The 12,404-nt window shown below is 27.7% G+C and overlaps 1 protein-coding gene across 1 annotated transcript in view; it reads right to left on the bottom strand.

Annotated features, from left to right (window-relative positions):
- The window catches only part of LOC129963051 (axotactin-like), an 85,527-nt gene extending 77,537 nt beyond the window's left edge, over window positions 1-7,990 (bottom strand). The window contains exon 1 of the mRNA XM_056077076.1: window positions 7,802-7,990. The gene's annotated coding sequence lies outside the window, so the exon portion shown is untranslated. The remainder of the gene's footprint in view (window positions 1-7,801) is intronic.
- Between the last annotated feature and the right edge of the window lie 4,414 nt (window positions 7,991-12,404).

Below are 12,404 nucleotides of genomic sequence, written 5' to 3'. Positions count from 1 at the left end.
TGGCTTTGCCTACATAATAATAGCGTACAACTGGCATGTAAATCTATTGTCCTAAAGCGAGAGACTCTTATATGTTACAAAAAATTTTTAAATCCCACTTCCAAGTTGAATGTAATTTGAAGGTTAAATTATGCGGTTGTCCTTGAAAATTTTACAGTAAATTCTTCTTTTATCTAGCTTTTAAATAAAGCTACGTCATTTTTTGTTGTTGTGCCTTATGGACGCAAGTCCGCTTACAAATTCTTAGCTAATGGCTCAGCAAAAATAAAAAGTGTTCGGTAAATATCATAATCTAAATCTGTTAATAGACATTTAGCAGACGATTTCTTTTCAGACATTTTATAACTGCTACCATTTTTATTTTGTTAAAATGTTATTAAAAAGTAAAAGCAAACGATTTTTTCTTTGATAAACATATTTTGTTAATATTATTTCGTTTATTTTTTGTATAATAGCTGATGATCAATTGTATACCTTCTGGAATCTGGCAATGCTTGTAAGATATGCTGTTATGTTGAAAGAATAAACAAGCCGATGGAATTCTAAATTGCTTGGAGAATTATTTTAGTTTTAAGAGTTTAAGATGCTCTGCAAGCTATAATTTGAAGCTTAAGAAAACGGCAAGTTTTCTAGAAAGCATGCAAAAAATAGCCTACGAGATAGAGTATTATTTTTATTCCTCCATGCCCCCATCATATCTGATTTCCACAAATGGAATAAATGCATTGATATTCTGTATTCAGTAAAATAGCAACTAACGACCATGTCAGAATATTGTTTCTTCGAGTCATGTTAAAAAATAATAACAAATACGAGTAATTAAAAATAACTGATATCCGTAATATCTATAGACCCCTTGTCGCTACAGTACTAAATACAGAAAATATCGGAGGAATCGAATGACACAACAAATCGAGACTAATCCAATGATCGGCCAAAAACAAAATCAGTAAGAAAATGCTTTTGAACAATTTATATTTGTACTAGGAGCCTATACATACAATTATCACAGTAGATTTCTAAACCTTATTATTTATAGTAAAATATTTTACTATTTTACTATATTTTTATAGTAAAACAGGTAATATGTTTTTGCTTGATATTATGACATCACATATATTTTTTTTAAATCTGCAATTGGAAGCGGATAGTACAAAAACAGATTAGCGAATTTAATGTTGTTGTTTGTTGTTTCTTATGGGACTTGCCATGGACAAGCCCGCTGTTACGAAGACAGCGATTTAAGCCGGAGGGGGAGCGTCTCTTGTTTTTTAGTAGCGCCAACTAGGGCCAAGAGTACGACTTTGCTACTCACGCATCACTCATTCGCTTGCACAACACCTTTTTACAGGAGGGCACATTCACACATCTCACAGATAGAACAACAACCATGCCCAACCCGGGACGTCCAGATCATGGGGAAGACATGCTACCCCTATGCCAGGACGCCTGCGCGAATTTAATGTATTTGGGCTAATGGCAGGTGAGTACAATTTAAACTGTATTTGATATTGTTTTTATATGATGTAAATAATAAAACGTCTTCGTTGGATTAAATAAAAAATGCAAAAGGTGGATAGCCCTGGTGGTGGTAGATTTGAAAAAATAGAAAAAAGGTGGATTTGAAAAAGTAGAGAAGGTGGATAACCCTACAGAAGGAAACAAATCATTCAAATAATACAATTTTTACTGTGCCTTCATCTTATCAAATTATTCCTTCGTTTGGAAAATCGAAACTAGTAAAGGTTTAGAAATTGGTTCAAATAAATATTATAAATATAATACAAATTTTTGTCTTTTAATAAACAAAAAAAATTTATAAAATAGTTAAATATTGCAATCGGCAAAAAAATATATAATATGAAATGCAATACAATAAATGAGAATGTAGTGATATTAGCATCAATGAGGATATGTTATACAAATAAATCAATCATATGTGGCGTTTTGAAATTAATTCGGTCCACTTGTATAAACACAATATCAACAAATCGTTTTCCTGTTTAGTACAAATTTCTTCATACAGCTCTAAATGTATACGGACAGATTTCAAAAATTCTGAACTTAGGCCTATGTTGGAATGATTGGTAACATTTTTATATTTATAGCCTGGATTGGACAAATAAATGAGATAAAATAGCCGATATTTAAATAGTAACATTTAATTACTAATAACATTTTAATAGTAACATTTATAATTTGATCCAGGAAAAAAGCGAAATACAATCTGATTTTTTATTTAAATAAAATCATGAAATGCTAATGAATTAAAATAATTATGTTATAAAACGTTTTTCAAAAATATTAATATTTAATTGAAAGTTAAGGGAATTATTTACAACTCATTTAAGTCAACTTTAATGAAAAAACATTAATAGAAATATTTGTGGCAGTAGTTTTAATTTTCTATATTGGCAAAAGCAAACTACGGTGGAAGCATTTCTGGCAAAACCATGTTTAAAAAAATAAAATTTGTGCAAGCAGCTTATCTTTTTTTTTTTTTTTTTTTTTGAGAATTTATTATACGTACTATTAAATTAACACAATCTCTTCCTAGAAAAACAATCCATAAAAATACATTTCAAAAACAACATGTAAAAGAATAAATAACCTCTTTTCTGTAACTATTTGCTTTTGAGCCAAAATAAATTTCGTGTCATAAAGCTTCCACTCAACCGGAAAGTGACTTTAAAAACCAACTGTTAAAAAATCTACAAAAGCAACGTCTTGAACTCAGAAGTCACTCAGCCATTAAAAATCTCTTACTTGTTGTTACTTCAAGAAAATGTACACAGGTGGTTAAAAAATCAACAACTGTATAGTCTTCGGTTATACAATCCAGGAAACATTGCCGAACTATTAATGTATTACATTAGCCGAAACGAATGAAAATTCAAAAACATTAACTATACTATAATTTGAAAGAATTTTTTTATAAATGTTTTTGTTTTGTTCAAATTTAAATAGCTACTTTTTTAATAATTATAAAAAGGCAGGTGGATATGTCATAAAGCTTTATACAGGGTAGAAAATTTCATCTTAGTACGACATTCTCAACTGATTATTGGGGGAAAATATCTAATTTTTCCCTTTTTAATTACATATTTATTAAAATGAACGAAAATGTAATTAAAATATTTCTTTCTGTTCTGTTCATTAAGCTTGCGATTGAAATAATATAAATGAATGAAGATGTTTGGAGAACTTTTAAAAAACAAAGTTTTTACACTTTTATTTTCAATTTACAGTTACTATCAGAAATAAAAATAGTCAAAGTAGCCATTTAAAATCAAACGATATCAAAAACTAAGACAGACATAACAACATGGATCTACGATTCTTATTTTTATATATTAATAAGTTAATACAGTAATATAGATTAATTACTTATTTTTTTTTTAAAATTTCGGAAAGTAATATATAAAGTTTTACTACAGAATAATTCGTACAATCAGTGGTATCATTCATAGTCACATAGTCGCAGTACCACTGGGATGATACTCACATTATAGTTATATTTTGTGATTCACAGAATACAAAATTTATTGATTTAGCAACTAGGTAAACAACCTTTTTTTTAAATTGACCTATCTATGAACTCTCAGCAAAACTGCCTAATCATCCACTTTAGCTAGCGACCTACAAGTTGAGATTCAAGTAAATTAAATGTTATATCAAACAAAAGCAATTATTTGATCAAACATTATTTAATTCTAGTTGGTCAAACATTATTCAATCCCAGCAATTTATAATGGTGATCATGACATTATCCCAATCACAGACGAAGAATTAACTAACAATAAGGAATTCTAATTCCAATGGTATAGGAAATGAAAAATCTGTATCATATGACGAAAATATAACTAAGTAGCCTTTCTTTCCGATCAAAATAAAAGTTTTCTTGAGAATAAATGAGACCGAAAAAATTAATAAAACTGCTGGCTCCAAAATATTGGATAACTAAAAAAAAAAATAATTTAGAACTAGGCTGTAACAATTAAATGAAAGCATAACATGAAAAATAAAACCACCAACGCAATGTTAGAATTTTCACCTATTTTGTAAAACTCTAGAGAATTACAGAAAAATAAGAACTTTAATAAGAAAAATTTCACACATTACAAAGTATCATCGAAAGCTAAAAAATCCACAAAATAGTGATTAAAAGTCTTTTCCCCGATACCCCCTGTGAGTACATTAAGAATTACTTCATGAAAAAAAGTTGCGGGGTTGACCGATTCAAATATTCCTGCATTCGGCATCAGCAAGCTGTCACCAATATTCCAAGACCACTTTTTAAAATCGGAAAATATAAAAAATATTTTATAACAAAGAAATAATTGCTGCATGAATGTAAAAAAATGAAAAAAAAATCATCATAAAGTTTTAAAAACTGAAAAAAATCACCAGAAAGTTGGTCAGGCTAAGTTTTCAAGCCGTTCATTTGCACATGTTAATTGCATCTGGAAAAGGGAAATTAACAACATGATTTGCTCAAAGCAATAAAAATCTAAAATCCCCTCCCCAAAAAAAAAAATTAGAAAAGCCACAATGAAAGTGTACTAACAGCGGTGATTCCACTATATAGCATCTTACAAGAGATATGAAAAATTTCTAAAACTCCATCAACTAAGAAAAATTTTTTGTTTTATTTTTAAAGAAGAAACCTTAATCAGTCACTCTATTTTCAGTCATTCTGACCGCACCAATAATTCAAGAGACCATAAATGTAAAGTAGTATCAATAATGGAACAAAGGAAGATTTTACAGATATTTAAAAATCAATTAAAATCTAAAAAGCATTACGAAAAAAATTCCAAATATTTAAAATCTCCTCAACAGAATAAGAAACCAAACAAGAAAAATAAATTATTTCTAGCTTCGAGAGTCTTCAAATCCATCCATTCACAAGTCCAAACCTACAAATGCTGCAACTCAGATTCAGTTGCTTACTTGGAACTACATTAAATAGACTCTCGTCATTCCCCACCCTTGCGACTATGCATAATTGTTCTTTCAAAACTGACAACGAAAGGGTAGACATGCTTTCTACCACCTCTTATGGACTTTATAACTTCAAGTGACCTGCTCCCTCACATTACTTATGAATCCCGAACAACATGATGAAAAACACATATTAAACTTTTTTTTTCACTCTCTACTATGATATTACTTACCACCTCCTAATGCAGAATATTATTATGAGAAAATTAATGTGTCTTATATCTGTAGAAGCAGTAATTAGAGATTAGATTAAAGTCCAACTCTGATGACTAATGTTCTATTGATTAATTTCATAATAAATGTCTGAATCAAATGCAATAAATTCCCAAATTAAATTGACACAGCAATAAAGATATAAATTGATTCTGATATAATAAATATAAAAGATATAAATCTATTCTGTTGGCAACGAAGAATAATATTTGCAAGCAGAGAGTAAATTTCATCCCCGGTACATATTGTCAGAATACAATGAACTAATTCTCAAAGGATTATTTTACAAAATATGAAAAATATAATCATAATTATATTCTTGCTGAATTTTAGTATGGTTGCAATATAGATAAATACATTTGAATTTTTTTACAATCAATAATGAATTTGATTCTAAATTAAATAAATTATTTTTTATAAGTTCAAAGTTTTTCTGATAAGGTAAAATTATCTAGAAACTTAATTTCTCAAGCTTATTTTAAAATTCCTTCAAATGGTGCGAAGTCTCATGTTTAATCTTAGAGGCCTAATGTCCTCTTATTGGTATCGAGTAGAACTTTGGAAAGGAGTTGCCGGCTAAGGTGTCGTCTTCGATATGTGACCACGTTTCAAAATAATGTAATCTACGCTAAAGTAGTGCTTCGAAGCAGAAAGTAAATATCATTAAACAGAAATGGTTTCACACTTTTTAGACATACTAAAATACAAGTTTTAGAACGATTGATTGAATTTAACGGTTAACATGCCTCGCAATATATATATATATATATATATATATATATATATATATATATATATATATATATATATATATATATATATATATATATATATATATATATATATATATATATATATATATATGTATATATATATATATATATATATATATATATATATATATATATATATATATGTATATATATATATATATATATATATATATATATGAAAATTAAACTTTTATTTTACTCAAAATTATTTTATTCAATTTAAACAACAAAATGTGAGATATTACTAATGATTTTATTCCTTAATTCATTAGAAAATAATACACACGAGAAATTTTCCTTTTGTTTTCTTGTATCGTTCAACTCATTCAAAGGCCACTCATGACGCGGAAACTGCAGATATTCCATTGTTCTACAAATTAGTTCTCCGCTATTGTTTTCGAAATAGCAAACGCAACTATTTATTTTAAAGCACACAGGGTTAAGGGCATCGTTTTTCTTACCCTTTTTTTTCTTTCTTTCTTTTCTGTAAAATTACATGGCCATTACTTCAATTTCAACTATTACATTCTAATTTATGTATTCATTTTTGTTAAAATATTCTATTTCAAAATTATTGTCATTCCAAATAGAAAAATAAGATGGTTCGTGAAAATTTTTCGAAAAGAAATATAATCCTTTTAAATATTTAACTTTTCATAATGTTGATGACAATAAATTTTACGCTGTTTTCTAATGTTGCTTTTAGTAAAATACTTTCGTTTAATTTAAAATGTGTTGTAAATATTTTTCTACTATTCGTGTATTCCTTGAATCGAATTCTGCTAAAATAAAATAAAGATAGTAGTTTGCACAGAAAATTCATTAGCAAAAAGAATTAGCATTTCCAAGAATGAGTGCAATCAATATAATATTGTATGTATGTGTTTTGCACTTTAGTTATACTATTTTCCATGGCGTAATTCTTGGAAAATATTATTTATTTAAAGGAAATTTCGATAAAAGTCTTCAATTGAAAGGAACAGGAAGCAAGTTAAAATTAATAAAATAATTACATTTTAGGATTAAAATTTTATTGGGTCATAATTCAATATTTTTACAAAAGCGAATATACTGATCTTTAATAGTAAAAAAGCTCATTGTAAATGCACTATAGTAAGAAAATCGTTTAATTTTTTAACAAAAAAAAATCAAGATAATAAAATAATTATTTGAATTTATCAAAACAAATTAAGCTATTTTTGTGAGACATTGAGAAATTTTTTAAAAATTAATAATTGAAAGCTCGAATTTACATATTGCAATAAATTTGCAGTAAATACAGAATTTTAATTCAAAACATGATGCTATAATTACGAGGAAGACCGGCTTGAAAGGTTAAAATTTTGTATTTATGCAGTACTACAAAATCTTAACAATTAATGTGTAGTTAAATTGTAATTAAAATATAAACCTTAATTAAGTAAAATAACAATTAAATAAATTCTATTTTGTCAATGAGCATTACTTAGGAAATAACCTTTTCAAAGGAAATGAATAATTTTTTTTCTAATTTAAAATTGTCAATTTTTATTTTTCTTATATCATAATTAGATGGGCCAATTGAAAACTGAAATGCTTCTTATTTTAATGTTTTGAGTTTTAGCAAAATTTATAAAGAAAAAAAAACTTGTCGAAATCGGTTGCATCAAAAATTTCAGTTAAAAATTAATTATTAATTCGTTATTTTAAAAGTCATTTATTTAATTTTAACTTTTTTTGGGAGAATTGCTGCAATTTTTTTTTTTAACTTTGAATCAGAATTACTTTTAAAGCATGCAGTTCCAAAAAAAAATCAAACGAAGCATACTTACCAATTTTAATAAAATCACACTTAAAAAAAAATCGATTATTTATCTAAGATCGTCTGCCGATTTGAAATTGGTATTAAGAATAACAAAACTGAACGTCAGAAGCTTAGTAAAAATCATGGAACGAATGGAAGCGAAACCGATTAATAAAATCCAAGGTGAAATTTCGGTCCTACATCCCCAACTGATCTTGGCGAACGACTGCATTGTCCGTTAGAGAAAGGGAAAAGTTTCTATCGTATTCGTTCATTTGAACTGTTTTTTTCCCGCACTACTTTCTTCCGCAATGTTGCCTTGAGGTCTATGTCAATCCCTGGCAAAGAGTCATTTGGCAGACAAGACGAATTACTAAACAGTTGTTGTGACGACGGCATTCTTTCACTCTGTTTGACGTATCGTGATCACCCCAATTCAAAACAAAAAGAGTTAATTACTATGATGAGAAAAATAATAAAATCCTTTTCTCTTCATGTAAGAATGAAAAATAATAATGGAAGAAATTAGTCATAAAGGAGATGTTTTTAATTTATTGAGAACAAGAACAAAGAAAAGTGAATCAGAAGTCATAATTACAAAGAAAAAGATAAATTTATTGCTTTTGGAATCATTGTTTTATAAAGCGTAGTTCTACAGATAATATTTTCTGAGAATATTTCAAAATTACACCATTTCGAAAATTCTTTTAATTTAATCGGAAAGAAATACTACATAATAAATTTAAAATAATACTACACTGAAAATAATAAATGTAATGAAACAGGTTTCCGAATGTTCTAAAAATCGTTTATTACTCAGTAATCGTTTTTGCTATTTGGAAGTCACTCAAAAAAACTGGAATATTTTACAGAAACTCAAAAAAGCTGGAATATTTTACAGAAAAAACGAACTACGGTTATTTAATTCCTTAGTAGAATTGTTATTGCGAACTGGCTTATGAATGAGATTAAAAAATTCTAATAGTTGTAAAAGCATTTTTTAATGAAATAATAGTTTTGAATTTCGGAACAATTAATATTCTAGATTTTACGTCATCAAATCTTGAGTAATTCTAAATTTTTAGTAACATATTATCTTCAAAATTAAAAATAAATTGAGCAGCTAGAAAATTTACGAAGAATCTAATCTTTAAAAAATTAAGATTATTCGCAAATAATTTCAGATATTTCCAATAATATTTTAAAATTTTTCTTCTAATAATTTTTTAATTGATTGCCTTTTTTTTGTAGTAGTAGTAAAATGAAGGATACAAATATGCATAAACGACTATAAATAGAAACAGACGAATCCCACATAGATAAGAAGAATAAAGAATAAGCTGTTTATCTTTTTTTTCTTTTTAAGAAACTATTCTTATTTTGAATAATTTTGCAAACAAAATGCGGTATCTGCTGATATGTCGATCAAGTGACACTTTTCTAGAGGTAAGTAGGATTTATGGATACTTTGCTGTATCAGATATGATAAAAATACTTTGCTATAGCTATTCTTCTCTTTTTAATCCCGTTGCTTCAAAAAAGGAACAATGTTTCAATCTTCAAAATTATCATAGAATCCATTAAGTTCCAATGGTTTATTTTCAAATAGATTTCGAAGTCATAGAGTGTATTATTTATAAAAAAAAATAACATTTTAATGTTCTTACAGCACGCGGTTTCACCATATAATAAGCTCAAAAATTACATTACAAATGGAATAATTTGCAAATACTAATTCAGTTTTGCTCTTTTAAATTTGAAGTGCAGTTTTTTCCCTTGCCTTAAATAAATAAATAAAAGTCTGTTTCGAGAGTTTCTGTATTCTTATTTCCAGAGCTTCAACAGTACCATGCACAACAGGTGGGTAATGAAATTACGAACGTGTTAATTAGCATGAAAGTTATAATTTATATTTTTAGACATTTGCTAAAATACTACAAAATATACCTTAACAAGAACAATATTAATAAGATCTTTCTAATGAAATATTCAGCTTTTGGGATTCAAACTATTTTAAACATTGAACTATTGAATTTTTATTGAAACGATTCCAAGAGAATTTCTGAGCCACAATAACAGAAAGCTAGATGGAGACCAGTATATCGAAATTGCGGTTTTTGAGGGTGAATTTGGATGAATTTAGAAATTCTGCACCATATTCATTCCTTTAAAAAATAATGGATGAGCTTCCAGACTAAAAAGTGGTTCAAAGGAACGTTAAAGCCCATTTCACATCACTACATGGCGACACACTTTGAAGAGGAGATCAGAAATCTGGTGCGCCGATTTAACATATTTGCGCGATGTTTATGTCAAAAAGCAATGTATGAGTTTTGATAATAAATTAATTTTGTTCTGTACACTTAATTTTTTTTATGATTCATCAGTTGGGGAAAACAACCACAACAAGGGTCTCGTATGTAATATCAATACTTCTCTTTCACGTCTCCACTGCGTCTTCATATTTTTTGTTCGTTCTCTCAGATTTCCTACATTCAGGTAATATGTAAATCCTCAGATCTACGTTAATGAAATGCTATGCTTCGATTTAACATGGTAATGCCGGTAGATTGGGTGAGAAAATTATGTTGATAATCTTGATGAACAAGAAAAAACAAAAGATGACTTAAAAAACGAGATGCAAATGGAAATTCTTTTTGGACTGAATATTTCCTTAGGAAGTAGTGACTGTGTTTTTCGCCTTTATAATGTAAATACAACATTAATTATTAATATATGTTTCATGCAGAGGAAGAATACTTATTCAATCTTAGGTTGTTCCTTTCCCTTGTGAAAAATAACCAAATTCAAAGATTATATTGTAAGGCATTTTAACTGGTCTTCCTCTGGTTAGTGAACAAACAAAATCACAAAAGTAAAAGTTTTGAGAGCAAAATTAAAAATGTGTCCAATATTAAATAAATATTTAGTATCATGCTTCGTTCAGGAATTAGTAGAATGAAATACATACATATTTGTATATTTTTTAATATACATTTTTATATCTTAATTTTTTAGATCTTCTTAACACTTAAAAATCAACTATGAGTTACTAATTATACTGAGAAAAAGATTTTTGAAAATTTCAGTATGAGTTCCTTATACTAAAATTTTTATGCACCGATTTTCTTCCCTGGCTTCTTTAAGTTTGAAATATAGTGGCTCGACTGAAATTTCTTTCTTAAACTTAATATAATAAATATATATGCGTAAATCAGCGAAAAAGGTCTGCCATTCTTAACTTGGTTTGAATATGTTGAAAAAAATCTTAACCAGTTGGGTGTCAGAACTGGCACTGGATAGGCAGCGATGACATAAGTTGATTGAGACTATCATGGCGTCTTCTAGGCTGTGGTGCCGAAGAAAAAGGAAAATGACACTTGGATATGTATTTATCATTAGGCTTTCTTTAAATTTTATAGAATATTTGTCTTTGTAATTAATTTCTGATTCTCACATATTCGACAAAACTTAAAATGAAATAAAAACTTTGGGATCACAGAAAAAAATCCATGAAAATAAAAGAAACTTTAGATTAATTTTTTAAACAAATTTTAGCAACGTATTTAATTTTCTAGCAATAAACGATAATAATTTCCTAGATGAAATGACAAAATGATTTCCTTCCTACTCGATTTAATTATGTATTCAGAAATGCACGTGACTGAAAACTTTTACGAAACTTTTAAGTGAGACGAAAAAGTGGAGGAACGAGTTTAGTTGTTATTTTAAAGAAGTATTTATTAACAGTAGCATTTACTTCGCTGCTGATCTGACATCGAATCATCCTAAATAAAAAGCTTCGCCAAACGAGTTCTAAATCTAAGGTATTTTGTCAACATCGAATTTTTTTTCTTCCGATTGCTGGTTGGCACGCTTTTAATGTATTCTGATAAGCTAGTTCTACATACTGAAGCTTTAAAATGAAGAAAAATAAATTCCATCACCTGAAAAATTCGGATTCAGATCACGTCGAAAATGTGAATTCTGGCATAGCAGAAAAACGATACTTCATTAATATTCGCTACATTGTACAGAATTCGCTCCATGTCATTTAAAACACTTCTCTCAGAATTCTGTGCATTATGTTCAATGCGGAAATTGTCGAATTAATTATATGAGTACAGAGAAAGGTCGTCTGAATATATGAAGCATTTTTAAGTGTCATATAATTTTAATGCACTGTATTTTTTTTAAAATTCGATTCAATTGATTTAGTGCGTTTATGAATGTAATCATTAAACAACTGTATAATTCATAAAATGCATAAGATTTTTTAAAAAAATATATTGCGAATTTAGTCAAAGTAAATTGGCATTGCATTCGCGTATTTTTTCATGGCATTTTTTATGAGTTTTGGAATATCTCTTGGCATAATATATATGTCAGGAGATACGTTAATGTTTATAATATATAGATATGTATTAATGTTTATAATATATTTACAAAAGAAAAATAACCAAAAAACGATATTATGAATTCCCTTAGATAAATATTGGAGGCATTATATTCACATATGGCAAGCCTGTTTTTTCATAGGCTTTGGAATATTTAAAGATAAAAATAGTATTTATGACCAAAATATTCATTCTAAGTTTCCAATTTTGATAGCAAAATCATGAGACCTTTTT

Source organism: Argiope bruennichi, chromosome 3 (genome assembly GCF_947563725.1).
Source record: "Argiope bruennichi chromosome 3, qqArgBrue1.1, whole genome shotgun sequence".
NCBI lineage: Eukaryota > Metazoa > Arthropoda > Arachnida > Araneae > Araneidae > Argiope > Argiope bruennichi.
Note: the sequence above shows the minus strand (reverse complement) of the source record. Positions and strands in the feature narration are given on the sequence as shown.